General features: G+C 32.0%; 2 long non-coding RNA genes across 3 annotated transcripts; both read left to right on the top strand.

Annotated features, from left to right (window-relative positions):
* Positions 1 to 2,132: 2,132 nt before the first annotated feature.
* LOC139862861 (uncharacterized) lies at positions 2,133 to 6,067 on the top strand. Of its 2 annotated transcripts, XR_011764304.1 has the most exons (8): positions 2,133 to 2,537; positions 2,629 to 3,416; positions 3,569 to 3,639; positions 3,752 to 3,861; positions 4,346 to 4,555; positions 4,650 to 4,736; positions 5,422 to 5,548; positions 5,643 to 6,067. It is a non-coding gene; the product is annotated as an uncharacterized lncRNA (long non-coding RNA). The 2 variants fall into 2 exon arrangements; XR_011764303.1 differs by lacking the exon at positions 5,422 to 5,548 and having other exon boundaries at positions 5,801 to 6,067.
* A 3,510-nt stretch (positions 6,068 to 9,577) lies between these two features.
* Positions 9,578 to 10,162, top strand: LOC139861427 (uncharacterized). The gene is made up of 2 exons (XR_011763763.1): positions 9,578 to 9,683; positions 9,849 to 10,162. It is a non-coding gene; the product is annotated as an uncharacterized lncRNA (long non-coding RNA).
* Positions 10,163 to 13,668: the final 3,506 nt, after the last annotated feature.

Genomic DNA, 13,668 nt, shown 5'->3' with positions numbered 1-13,668 from the left:
AACTGAAAGTATATTACCTATTTATGACTTTAACCCTAGTTTTAAATAGTCTGGAAATGTATAAAAGATGTGAACCACTTCTATGGCACTCAAATTTGTGAACTTAGGTATGTACTTTCACAACGGATGAACCTGGTGATTTTACGTATATACTAGCGAATTCTCAATACTAGCGAATTCTTATTTTATAGGAAATCATAAATCATAGCCATATGTAAATTTTGCCATACATATCAATTATAGTGAAGCTCAGTGATTGAGCTATATTTAGATTAGATGCATCATCCTTAATATGTAATATATATCAAAATAGTTAATGTTGATAACACAAATTTCAAAATTAATAAGCAACTAAAAAAGGCTGGCGAAATCCTAATTTGTAGTGAATCATCCTTATCATAAGAAAAATATGGTATGTAAATATTGACCATATAGCAGAAAACAACCAGTTTGAATGTTTGACTTTAATTAATGAAAATGTGATTTCTCCTATAAATAAGGAGTATTTTGTACCTAATATATATCGCATGATATATATCTAAATAATCTATCTATCTATCTATCTATCTATCTATCTATCTATACACTCTTATAAATCAAGGGATTGAATCCTATTTGTCGGCTCCTCCTTCATCCTGCCTACGTGTCATCTGATGTGTATTATAATCATTGGTCAGTTTTGTTCCCGTGATGACCTAGCAGCCCGCTGATAGTGCGCATAGCACTACCTTGCGTAATGCACAAGTGTGCTGAAATCCGCAATGCACAAGTGTGCTGAAATCTGAAATCCGCAATCCGCGATCTGCACAAATGCGTAATAATCCGCGATCCACGATCCGCAATCCGCACAAGTGTGCAATAATCCGCGATCCGCAATTTCGCACACCGCGAATATTCTGAATACTATAAATAGGGAGCTTGGCCTCTCATTTACAGTGGGTTGATTCCCCACTATTTGCTCTAGCCTTTGTAATTTTCACTTGTGACTTTACCCAAAGGATTTTTACATTGTGTTAAGGTGAATTATGCTAATCAATAATCAAGACCGGGTGGGGGTGGTTGATCACTTAATTGCAAAAGTGAAAGACGATCATCGGGGCCCAAAACAAACAACAACACTCCAATCCTCCTCATTGCACTCGATCCTTGATCCAATTCCGTAAGGAAGACGGATCTAAGATCGATCAATTGGCGCCATCCGTGGGACACGATTACGAATTGATTTTCGACTTTAACGTTTTGGCTTTGCAAAGGTTAGCTTCGAATTTCAATACTAACTGTGTTTTCTTTTCTAGAGATATAAAAACTGAAAAGTGTTGCAATTGATTTGCGTACCAAATTTATGATTATGTTCCGATTAGTGATTTAATTTGCAAAAATCCGACTTTCAGAATAGAAAATTAATTCGATAAGACTTCGCGGTGCCCGATTGTGGGCCGAGCATGGTCTCGAAGACAGCTTCTATTTAGCTTTCAAACATCGCGTACTCAGACTTCGTGGTGCTAGTATAATGGCCCGAGCATGGCCACGAAAGCCAACCCAAATTTTCTGGTTTGATTAACATAGAACCAATTTTCGTGCAACATACTTAAGCTCCTTTGCGGTAATCTTTGTTGCTAACTTCTTGGGATAATGCGCGACGATGATGCAAGAATAAGATCCTTCAGGTATCGTTGTTTGCAAAGTATATCTATATATATGTTGTGACGCGCGGAGTATACATGAGATTATATTAAGTGCGTTTCCACGTCGCTCAAATTGGTTTGCGTACATAACACGTGTTAAATTCAAGTTTAATTAACAAGAGAATGCTACTCTACGTGATACCATATTTTTGGACGAATTGTTCATGAGTGTGCATAATGGATGATATTATTTTAATTCAGGCCATGAGAGGTGTTCTACACGTGCAATAACATTGCGGAGTGTTCTTTTGTGGTTGAAAACAACACACATATGTGCAACAAATAAAGTTACTACACGGGTAACAAAAAGGAAAATAAGTGAAAGTGTTGGTTGCCACGTGCAATATGTGAAAGTACATAATGGGCCGTACATTACCATGAAATTCTGAACTATGCGGATGCGGAAATGGAAAAATTAAATATACCGCTATTATTCGATCACCCGCCTGGCTCCAATTTGAATTCAAAAACCATAATTTCAGCAGTTACAATCAAATATTTAGGATCTCACACTCGCCATTTCAAACCAACCATTTCAAACCAGACGCTCTCATCAATCACAATCAAATTCATCAACATTTGATCTTATTTCATGTTTAATAAATCCAAATATTCAAACCTACCTTCAAATAAAGCGTAAAATCTACCTTCTTCCTGCTTCATCGTACTCTCAATTAGGGCAACGAAGAGAAAAAAAAATTACGCTTTTTAAGATCTAGCCTCAAAATTGAAATAACATTACAGATCAATCTATGAGTCGCAATTAATAAGAGGGGATTCAACCTGACACCGCTTTTTTAATGGTTAATCATCTGCTTTTTCGCTGTCTGAAGCAATTGACGAGTCTGAAAGGTTAGGGCCCTATATTTTTTTTTTTCATTTGCTTCTTTCGATTCATCTAATTTTTTTTTTTTTTTTTTTTTTTTTTGCTAATTTGTTTCAGAAAACGTGATATTGCTTTGCCTCCGTGCTTGCTTGGTTGGTGGCGAAGGCCAACATATTTTGTTGTGATCTTCAGGCTTTCGATGAGTCTGAATGTTTAGGGTTTTATTACCTTTTTTTTTTCTTTCATTGGTGGTGCTATTTTCGGCGTGTCAAGCAATGGATGAATCTAAAAGGTTAGGGTTTCATTTTTTTTCTTTGCTACTTTTGATTCATTTGGTGTCTGTTATTTTGTATCATTGTTTCAACAATTTACACCGTATTTTTATCATCTAAACTTAATATATTTGTTTTTAATTTTGTGTGCTAATGTTTATAATAACTTGAATAATTTTTTAGTTATTTTATGTTGAATTGCAACATTTTCTCCTTTGATTGCACTTGAGGTGCTGCAACTATAGTTATTAGAAAATGAATGAAAGGCACCTGAGTAAATACGAACTCATCTTGTACAGTGAGCACCATGTTTCTCATTAATTTATCAGCAAATCTGTGGATTGCGGTATCTTTATTGATATCTTAAGTATGTTTTTGTAAACACTACCTTCTTTATTTCTCCCATATGATTTATCTCTGTCCCTCAGCTTCAGTGTTAGTGTAACAGTTTAATGGAGTTCAGCCCAGTTTGTTCATGCATCGTGATCCTGTTAAACGAGTGCCACAATGGCTAAGTGGACAATGAATTTTTCACTCTTCATCAGATTACTCTATCCGTAAATTTCGTTCAATACTCCATTATTGTTTATGCATCATATCCCGAAGGAAATGATCTTTGACTGATACAATAAGGTGAGTTTTATGGTTTTAATTTGAATAGTGTTAATTTAAGATTTTTCTTTGTTAACTCTTGCTTTTAATTTTTTTCCCATATATATTTGAAAATGATTTCTTTGTTAACTCTTGGTTTTATGAAATGATTATTGTTCTTTTTTGTTTTATAGGTTCGGCTATAAGCAATCACATTGTCTCAGATTTATGCCTAACTATAGCACTCGATGCAATCTATTGCAAGGTTCATTCTGTAATGGATTGGTTGTTTGTTAATTATCGAGTAATTGTTAAGGTACTGTATTTTATGACTATAATTGTTTTTAGCTCTATTTAGTTGTACTTTTTCTTAACAGAGACAAACGACAACAGAAGCTATCGTGGCCCAGCATATACATGTTTGTTTTAGGTGCATCTGGTATATCTTGATCGTTTGGTGAAACATTGATTCTCATTAAACCTGAAGGTGCAGCTCATCTGTCTTTTGTTATATTTTTTCGATATCTTCGCCAACTGTTTTATGCATATTTTCTTTGTCCTTATCATCATTGTTATGGTGTTATTGTGTTGCTTTTGGTGTATTTGTTTTGCCCTTTAGGTTAGAGCAATATTTTATAAAAGCTATTATCAGTGGTGTTCTTTGAGCTACAACGACACCTTCATTGTATAGTATATGTTTATGAGTTTGGCTATTATCATTTAACAAGTGTTGGTGCACCCTTATAATATAGGTTATTGTTGAGAATATAATGAACTATGATAGTTCTTACCTTCTTGGAAATGACTGAACCAGTATAGATAGAAAATAGTGAGGTTATCTCTCTTTCTTTTTAGTCTGCTTTCAAGAACAATATGATTCACGCCTACAATATAAAATGATAATAATTGGCTTTTATGGTATGATATATTTCAGCCCATGTGACCATCGCTTTATTGAACCTTCATTGCAGATATATTTAAAGGCCCTGTGGAAGCCTCCGTGTATGCGGTATCAAGTAAGTCGATTTCTTAAAGTTATTTGATTACTATTGTTGAGATAAGCTAACTTTCACGACGTTTGGTTGACATCATACTAAAGGAGCTGCTTTGAAATGCAATCAATGGGTTCAAAATTAGTGAAGCGGGTCAATTTCTTCAATTTTTCTCTCTTTCTTTTTGAGGTTAATAACAATTAACAATTACTCTTTTATATCTATGGAGTATTATTTTTAGTATGATCACACTATGTTTACTTGCCTGCAATCTGATATACAGGGACTGGAAGGAGCTATAACTTCCAGGATGATTGATTAATAGTGTAAGACCTAAAGAACTGACACGTCTTCATGTATAATCATAATGGTATATTTTCGAATTCTTTTGTTAACTTAAATAATATTTTCTTTATTTTCTTTATCACCATGTTTGTCATATATAATCATTTAGTTCCTAATCACGAACTTCATATTTATCATTATAAGCGTAACTGTGATGATAAAGATGATTTTGTTTATTTTCTATGTTTTTTTGTTAAAATCAGATGCTTTTGTCTAATTTCTGCTGTTTAATCTCAATCCATTGATCAATTAGGTTGAAAGAAGTGAAAGATATGTATGAGATTCTATACCAACTATAAGATCGATCCTATGCTAACAATTTAGGGACTATGGGTTAAATTTTGTGCGTAATTAGTTAACATTGCTCAATTCAAAGACTTATCATGTACTTTCTTTTAATATTAGGTTGAGATTGAGATTAGGTACAATATGTTTGCTTACAGTTGGTGGTTTATAAACTAATCACAATATCTCACTGTTAGAGAGCATTTCATGTCAGGTTACATTATTTGACTATTAACACCATTAGTTTCATAAGTATCAATATATCACTATAAATCTCGAAAATTGAATATAAGTAGTGCCACTTCCTTCTACTTTAGGTAACAAAATAGGCTTAGTCTTCTCTTGATTGGACCAACAAAGTAATGATGCATCAAATTTACCTGCAATATGCTCCAAACTATTAATGAGTTACTTGTGTAATGTAGCCGATAATCACACTAAGGCCTTTGAATTCCCCACATTCGTGAAGTGATGTTGTAGTGAAACTAATTCAGGGGCCTTATATAGCATTTTAGCTCCTTCATTGTTCACGGGCATGCAAAGTTATCGAAGGTTAGTCTTTAAAAGAGGTTTCAAATTTTAGTTTTCATCAAGTTCTAAGCAAATCACATAGTTTTTGCTAAGCCACTTGACCGGCCCATTTCAGGTTCTTGAAGTGAAAACCATGAGACCTTGAAGATTTTAGGATTTTGCAATTGATTTTGTAATGGTCATATGCTTATAAATATGATTTGTAGTTATACTAATTCCGAGTTATGCTTTTATGGTAAATATGACAAATGTGATTATTTATCTGCTTTTAAGGGATGTAGAGACAAGTAGTTGAAGAAAATTATATCTTTAGGAACAACAGCAGAAGTTACCAAATTATGCTTTTTGTTGGAGGCGAAGATAGAAGATCGGTTGTGCGTTTTCTGACATTAGACTACTTTCGAGTCTTACTTCAAATGAATCAAGTGATGGTATGCAGGAAATGTTTCGTGGAAAATATATTATGCTTTCAAGATACAATATATACATTAAACTAGTTCTGGAGGTCCGTGCTTCGTTACGGAGACCAAATCCAAATACACATATAGTTTCAATACTTTTCTTAATCAATAATAAATAAACTGGTTATGAAATAAGGTAAATTATAAGTCCACTTTCAAAAATAGATAAAAATAATCATTACCTTTTGTATATAAGATAAAGATATAGGAAAAAAGTAAGTGGTTAAATGGTAAAGTAAATAAAAAGTATAATATAATGAATATAATGTTTTAAACTGTGTATTTTTATTTAAAGGCTATTAATATTGGACCGAGGAGTAACATATAACAATGTTTTATAATACTTTAAAAAGTAAACAGTTTTTCTATTTTGTATGTAATATTTGTATATGTTCGGTTTCATATTGGCCGGAGGTCCCCTTGACAACAATCTCTCTACCCGTTAAAGAGAGAGATGACTTTTCTCTGCTCTTGTGAGTGTTTCACTTGAGGTGGAGAAACGACTTTTCTTTATTCAAGGATAGATGAAGGATTATCTACGTCTCACCTCGCCTATAACCCATACATGTGGGATTGAGTTTTGTTGTTGTGTTGTTGTGTACACCAAATTATATTTTTTAGAGAAAAATCAAAGAAATCATTTGGTCAATTACTCAATCAACATTTTAACCTCCAAAACCTACCAACGGGCCTCTGGGCTAGCCCGTCTACTAAAAACCCTAATCAGACTATATATTATATAAACAAAATCACATTTTCAATAATTAACTGATTTCTCGAGTCTTCTTTCTCCCTTCTCTCATCCCATAACCCCCATTCTCCTTCTCATTCTTTTCTTGTTATTCTTTTACTTATTATCTACTAAATATCTAATATCTAAGTAGGTAATTAAAATTAGTTCGTTATGAATACTTGGAATTATCATATTTTTTTTTTCTTTTAGTTTTTCGACTCAAATTTTTGTTTGTATATCGATATACATAATATGTATATTTATAGTTCTAAAATACAGAGCAAATGTGTTTATCTAAGGATTTATATTTGTGGTAAGGGAAAACCAAAAAAAAATAAAAATTGCTACAGTGATTTTTGGCGAGGTGGCGAGATATTATTGGGTACCATTTATCACAATTAGTATATAGCGAGGAAAACAAACCCGCGCTTCGCTGCGGGGTGCTTTTGGTCGGTTAACGGTCGATGATTTTGATCAGTTAGTAATTGATTAACTGGACGTTAAGAAATAAACGCATGTAAAAGGAAGTCTTTACTGCAGGTTGAGTTATTAAGCGGGTGCTTCTCACGTGGTTTGAAACGGTGTTTAGCACAAAAATTCAAAAGTTGCCATTTTATAATCTCATTAGTACAACTCTGCGATTATTGTTTATAATAGTAGTTGTTTTATAACATCTTGTAAATATTAGCGTAATTCGAGTAAAGTGATACATAAAAGCAATTAACTTTCAATGAGTAAATTATTTACATTGAAAAATATAACCGAGTAGTTGCTTTAATTTTTCTTTACCGTCATTGAATAGGAAATGAGATTTGGTTTCATTTTTATATGATACATTTTCTTTAAATAAAAGGATTTTTTTAAAGTAAATGAAAATTTATATTTTTTGGTCATTTTTATATGTTTTGCGACTGTGGAGATGTATTGTAAATAGATTTACATGTAGCCATGAGCTGTTGTTTATATATGGGCCCTTTTATCTCTAGAGTAAGTTTATACTGTAGTTTTTTATCTTTAAATAAATAATTCGTAGTAATTACTCGGGAGACTTATCTCCACATATTCTATCACCAACTCACCAGAATATTCAACTCTCAAGTCTCAACCTAGATCTAATATAACCTCTCAACTCCCCTTTCATCCCCACCAACCTCAGCCTCCCATCACCACTAACCTCAACCGCTTTCAATCACCGTAAATCTTGAACTATACCTTAGATAAAATGCTACCCCCTCACATATTTGAACTCCAATTACCAAGAATCCTTCTCCGCCGCATATAACCGTCAAACGACGCCATTAAATGTCCTTTTTTTTGTTTTTAATGACGCTAAATGTCTTAAAAAAAGTGGTGGCTGACAGTGCTGGTTTGAGGAGGCGTTTTAGGGTGGTTTGCGGGTTGCTGAAAGTGTTTTTGGTGGTGGCAGACATCGATTTTGGTGGTGGCAGACGGCGGTTCTAGCGGTGGTTGAGCCGGTGTTCGATGACGGTTTGCTAGTGGTTAAAAGGGTTTTTCGTTGGCGTTTTGGAAAATAGTCACCCTTAGATCTGTTTGTTTCCAAATTTTCCTGTGACCAGCGGTAATGGCGTCGTGGTTGCAACTGCAACACAAAAAAGTGGTTGATGGTGGTGGTTGGTAGTATGATCTTGTTTTTCAGATTTGTTTCAATATTTTTTTTTTTATTAATAGGGTGTAAAAAGACAAAAGTACCCTTCTGCGTCACTGTTATACCTCCATATTTAGTATATAGTATAGTATAATATAATATAATATAATATTTCCATGCTAATTCATTTATAACTATTTAACAAACCGTGTTTTGTCTACGTATCCTATTAGCATATTTGAACAATTGAACCTTTAGAAGCAATTGCAGTCAACAATTGCAATCAGACAAGCTTGGATGTCGATGGATATGACTGAGTATAAATTATAATTTTGTGGTTAAGAATGTTTAACAATTATACTTAGCATATGTAAATTAATCATGTATTCTCATATCTAACAATATCTGGCAGTCTCAGATAAAAAAAAGGAAGTCAAGATGTGAAGCTTACAAACTCTTTCCAATGTCCACTGACAGTAAGCTCATGCTGTTACTTTTGATCATCAACCTGGGCTCATTTTGTGTGATTTGAATGTCAATATTAACATCTAAGGTTTATGCTTGTGAAGTTCATTTGTGTGGTCATTGTTTACATGTCGTCAAATTATATACTGAGATTAATAGTTTGGTGTATAATTTATGGATATAATATTGTTCCGGTAAATTGTTTGGATAATCGGCAGAGCTTTGATTATAGAGATGTCTTGCAACGCACGGGCTCGTCAAGTGTTTCATTATTAAACTGCTATCAACAACAAAATAATGTTGTACAAATAGTAACGATTACGAAAATTATTTTTAAAGCTACCGTGCAACGTACGTGCCCTAAATAGTAACAGATACAAGCGTTTACAATTCATCGTTTACTTTACAAAAAATCATGTTTACATCAATTCATAACTGTATGTTGTGTAATCAATCTATGTATGAACTATAATTTATCAAAGTTTTACTAATGTGTGTTATTTATAAAAACATATTTTACTAATTCAACCACAACAGTACTTTTGACACTTTTCCTATAATATCGTTATTTCATATATAAGTTTACAAGCCAGTAATGTTTGCGGATGAGTCCCCATGCAACGCACAGGCTCATAAATCTAGTGTAATTATATACCTGATAATTATCATTTATCATAATTAACAACCCATTCAATATTTTCCAAAAAAAATGGTAATTTGTTAGACATTCAGGAAAATGTCAATATAAATAGACTACACGGTTGCATCATTCACAATCACTCTCACCATTCAACAGCTTCTCTACTACCCAAATCAAAAAGAATCAAATGTGGTGTACAAGGAGGTCTTACACAGCATAGTATCATAATGACATTCTTCGTCATTCAACTGGTAACTTGTGCATGCTCAACAATTTCTTTATTTCCATTATATATATTCCCATTATTAAGAGTTTAAAACTGCGTCGAAACATGGTATATGTTAATCTTCTTTTTGATGTAAATCTAGAATTATACTGGAATTCTGGTTGTGATGTTGACTATTGTTTGATTTCAGGTTGTGATGTATACCTCTGTTTGAAATTGAAGATCAACAATGCCGTTGTTGAGTGGTTGTGTAGATCAGGAGCCTCAAATCAAAGTTGTTGGACAAACCTGCACCAAAACAATGGTTGTTTGGATCAGGAGCCTCAAAGCAAAGTTGTTGGAAGAACCCGCACCAAAGTCGACTGCTTAATGATAAACTGATATATTAAGTTGCAAGGCCAAAAAACCTCCTGTTAAATTTTGCAATTGTTATTTATCTTTTATTTTTACTTGTATAATAACCTTAACTAATTATTTGCTGAATGAAATCCTTTTACATTTTCATATCGATGGGTAAAATTTTCAGCTCGACTATTTTGACTATTACTATGTTCGAATTCGACTCGAACTTAAAGTCGATGAAAAAATATTTTGTTCGAGTTCGAACCCGAATAGTTTTTCTATATTCGAGCTTATATTTGAATACATATTTAATTTCTAATATAAGTACAAAATTTTCAATATATGTTTCATACTTATATTCAAACTCGAATTAGCTTAAACTGTTTCAAAGTAAACCTGATTCACTTTTGGATGACAAAGTCATTGAACAACACTACAAGCTGGTGGTATATGGTTACATATTTCACAAGGAGAGAATTTACAATAATAAAGATAAAGATATATTATTAAATATTTAACACTAAGAATTCATATCCTTTTCTGAAAAAATGTCGGGAGCAAATTTTATTATATAATTTTTATTAACAACAAACATCAATTACATAACAAACACCATTTAATATAAAATCATCCTTCATGTTACAGTCTTCCGCCAAAAAACAAGAGCAAAAAAAAAATACGGCAAGCAACTCCTATACGAGATTCAAAAAAGTCGACATATCACTAGATACATCAAAAGAGCTACAATGGTACAACGTCAACGAGTAATGAGAATCAAAGCAAAATAAGCGATACCGACATAGGCACTAATGATGATAAGGTAACCATTTTAATTCTTCAACTTTTAAATATTAGACATGGATTGTATGTTGTATATTATTAATCATGTTTGTTAATAAAATTAATACCATCTATTTGTTTACTGTTAGAAATTGAGAATGTCAAATAAATTATTTAAAAGTTCTGAAATGTTTCATTGAGAATGTTGATCAATATGTATTTTCATTTAATATATAGTGATATCAAATGTTTACAATACTATAATTGATACTCATCAATATGTATTTTCATTTAATATATAGTGATATCAAATGTTTACAATACTATAATTGATACTCATCAATTCAGTGGCGGAACTTGAAGTTTCTGACTAGGAGGGTGAACATTAATTTTTTTTAGTGTAGTACTTGAACAAAATAAACATCATCATAATTATATATGTGCGATAATAAAAATCATTACAATTCGGCTCGACGACCTTTGAGCATTTTAAATTCATCGATTACAGATTCAGAATTAAACTTTTCAGCAATTTCTCTTTCAATATAAACCACCAAATTATCCGCTAGAAATTCATCGGACATCTTGTTGCGAAGCCGATTCTTGCATATTTTCATCCCTGAAAATGCTCTCTCGGTTGTAGCAGTTGAAACGGGAAGCGTTAAGATCAGTCGAATTAACCTGTCCAGCATATTATAGTTCTCGTGTTTCTCAGTTTCCACAAGACCTCTACATACTTCAGTAAGAGTTGATGCACCAATTAGCTTCGGGTTCTTTCCCAACTCAATATTAAACAACTCCAACTCAGATTTCAATCGGTTTCTCTCTTGCTCTGTAAAATCTACAGGATAGTATTTCTCAACTAGAGAATTAGGGTCCACATCGCCTACATTCGGCCTTGAAGATTCAAAAACAGGTGGTACTTGTTCATTTTGTTGTTGTTCATGCTCACTTGTTGAAGGTTTGAATCGTTTACTATTTTGAATATCGACTTTGGTTGTATCATCTATAGTTCTCTTGAAAAATGAGGTAATAGATTTTTGTTTATCCATAAAAACTCCTGAAAATTAAATCATTTATAGATATGTAAATCAAATTGTCACATCTAATTATTTAGAACTACAATACAACAAAGAAAAAATACAACTAACTATAACACATATAATAATGTAAATCAAATTGTTTTTCAATAAAACCATCAGGTCCTTACTCTTGAGCTTACTGCTTACTTACAATTAACTAAGTCTATAATCAACAATAATAATGATGATAGAAAAAGATCTATCATAATTAATCAATTAGAAAAAGAAAAAAAAATAGTTAATCGATTAGAAATATGTCTATATGCAATATAGAATTTTAATCACAAGGTAACAATAGAATTTGTGGATACACAAAGTATACTGTACAAACAACTGAACAAGGCAACAATAGAATTTTAATCACAAGTTAATAATACTTAATCGATTAGGAAAAAAAAAAAAGTATTCAGACCAATAGACAAAAAGAATCGAGTATATCTATATGCAATACTAAATTAAAAATGTCAATACAAGATACATGTTAGTACCTGAATGACTGAATCCTTGATTTATTTTGAGGACTTCTTACACTTCACAGAATGATAGCGACATCACTTTGTTATTTTTGCAACCCACTTTTTTGCTTTTGTCTTATAAAGTAGAAAGAAGGTCATAGAAAAGGAAAATTTTAGAGAGAAGAAAACAAAAGGACGGTTGAATTCTAATAAAGGAAAAATTGAAATTGTAAATTTAGGAGGGCTAATAAAGTATGTACATCTTTTTACCCCTTAAAGATAAACAAAAGTACACTTCTGACCCAAAAATTTAGGGTGGCGGGTGCCCTCCTTTGTCTCAACAAAGGTCCGCCTATGCTCATCATTATAAATTGATCTACCTTATTATTATTATATATTCACTATGAATTATGAATAATGTTTTCAACCGAGTTCAAATGCTAACTTGTGGAGGTACTAATCCTATTGATTTGAATGAAACGAATGATATTTCAGTGGATAAAGTAAATTTATAAATTTACCTAAACTTTAGTTTTTCTAGATTTTTTTTTTATATATTTCAAGTCCCTTATAATATAATTAATATTAGGAGCTCAAGCGAAAAATTCGAATGTGAGAGGCTAATAAAAAAATATAGAGACAATCAACAGGTAAATAACAATCTATCTCATCTTTTTTATACTTAATGTTTTGAAAGTTAAAAATAAATAATTAAACACAATATACTTTAACTTTTATGATAGAAACACTATGATGAATTGGAACTCCGAATAAATAATTAACCACGGAAGTTGAGAAACTCTGCTATGAACTTCATAAAAGGTATTTATTGTGCCAAAATTTCAAATATTTTATGATTATTGTAATATTTAGTTGTTATTGTTATATTCTTCCTTACATTATAACAATTTTTGACATACACAATAGACTGATTCAATGTATTTACACTTTGCAAATGTTTACAATGTTTGGTACTATGAGCATAATACCCTCATACAATCCATTCACAGGGCACTCATAAGAAATTGCAAAGATTCAGTATTAATCCTAATGCTAAAAAACGTTATGGAACATTTCAAACATTTATTTTGTCTCGTCAATATTCTTGTGAAGCCTGATGTGCTTAATATTATTTATGGTATATGGATGAAAATGACTGAACGATGTATCATGTGGGTTGGAGGATTCAGACCCTTAGATATACTCAAGGTTAGTTCCTGTAAGTGAGTTTACTAATTAGTGATAGATAGTTTTTACAAAAATATCTTTTTATCAAACAATATTTAATTTAAAGCTTTTAGTTCATTTTTTAATATTTATTATTCATATTCAACTAAAATATGTTACAGCT

This window comes from Rutidosis leptorrhynchoides, chromosome 8 (assembly GCF_046630445.1).
Source record: "Rutidosis leptorrhynchoides isolate AG116_Rl617_1_P2 chromosome 8, CSIRO_AGI_Rlap_v1, whole genome shotgun sequence".
Taxonomy (NCBI): domain Eukaryota; kingdom Viridiplantae; phylum Streptophyta; class Magnoliopsida; order Asterales; family Asteraceae; genus Rutidosis; species Rutidosis leptorrhynchoides.
The sequence above is the reverse complement of the archived record's forward strand: the minus strand, read 5'-3'. Positions and strand labels throughout refer to the sequence as shown.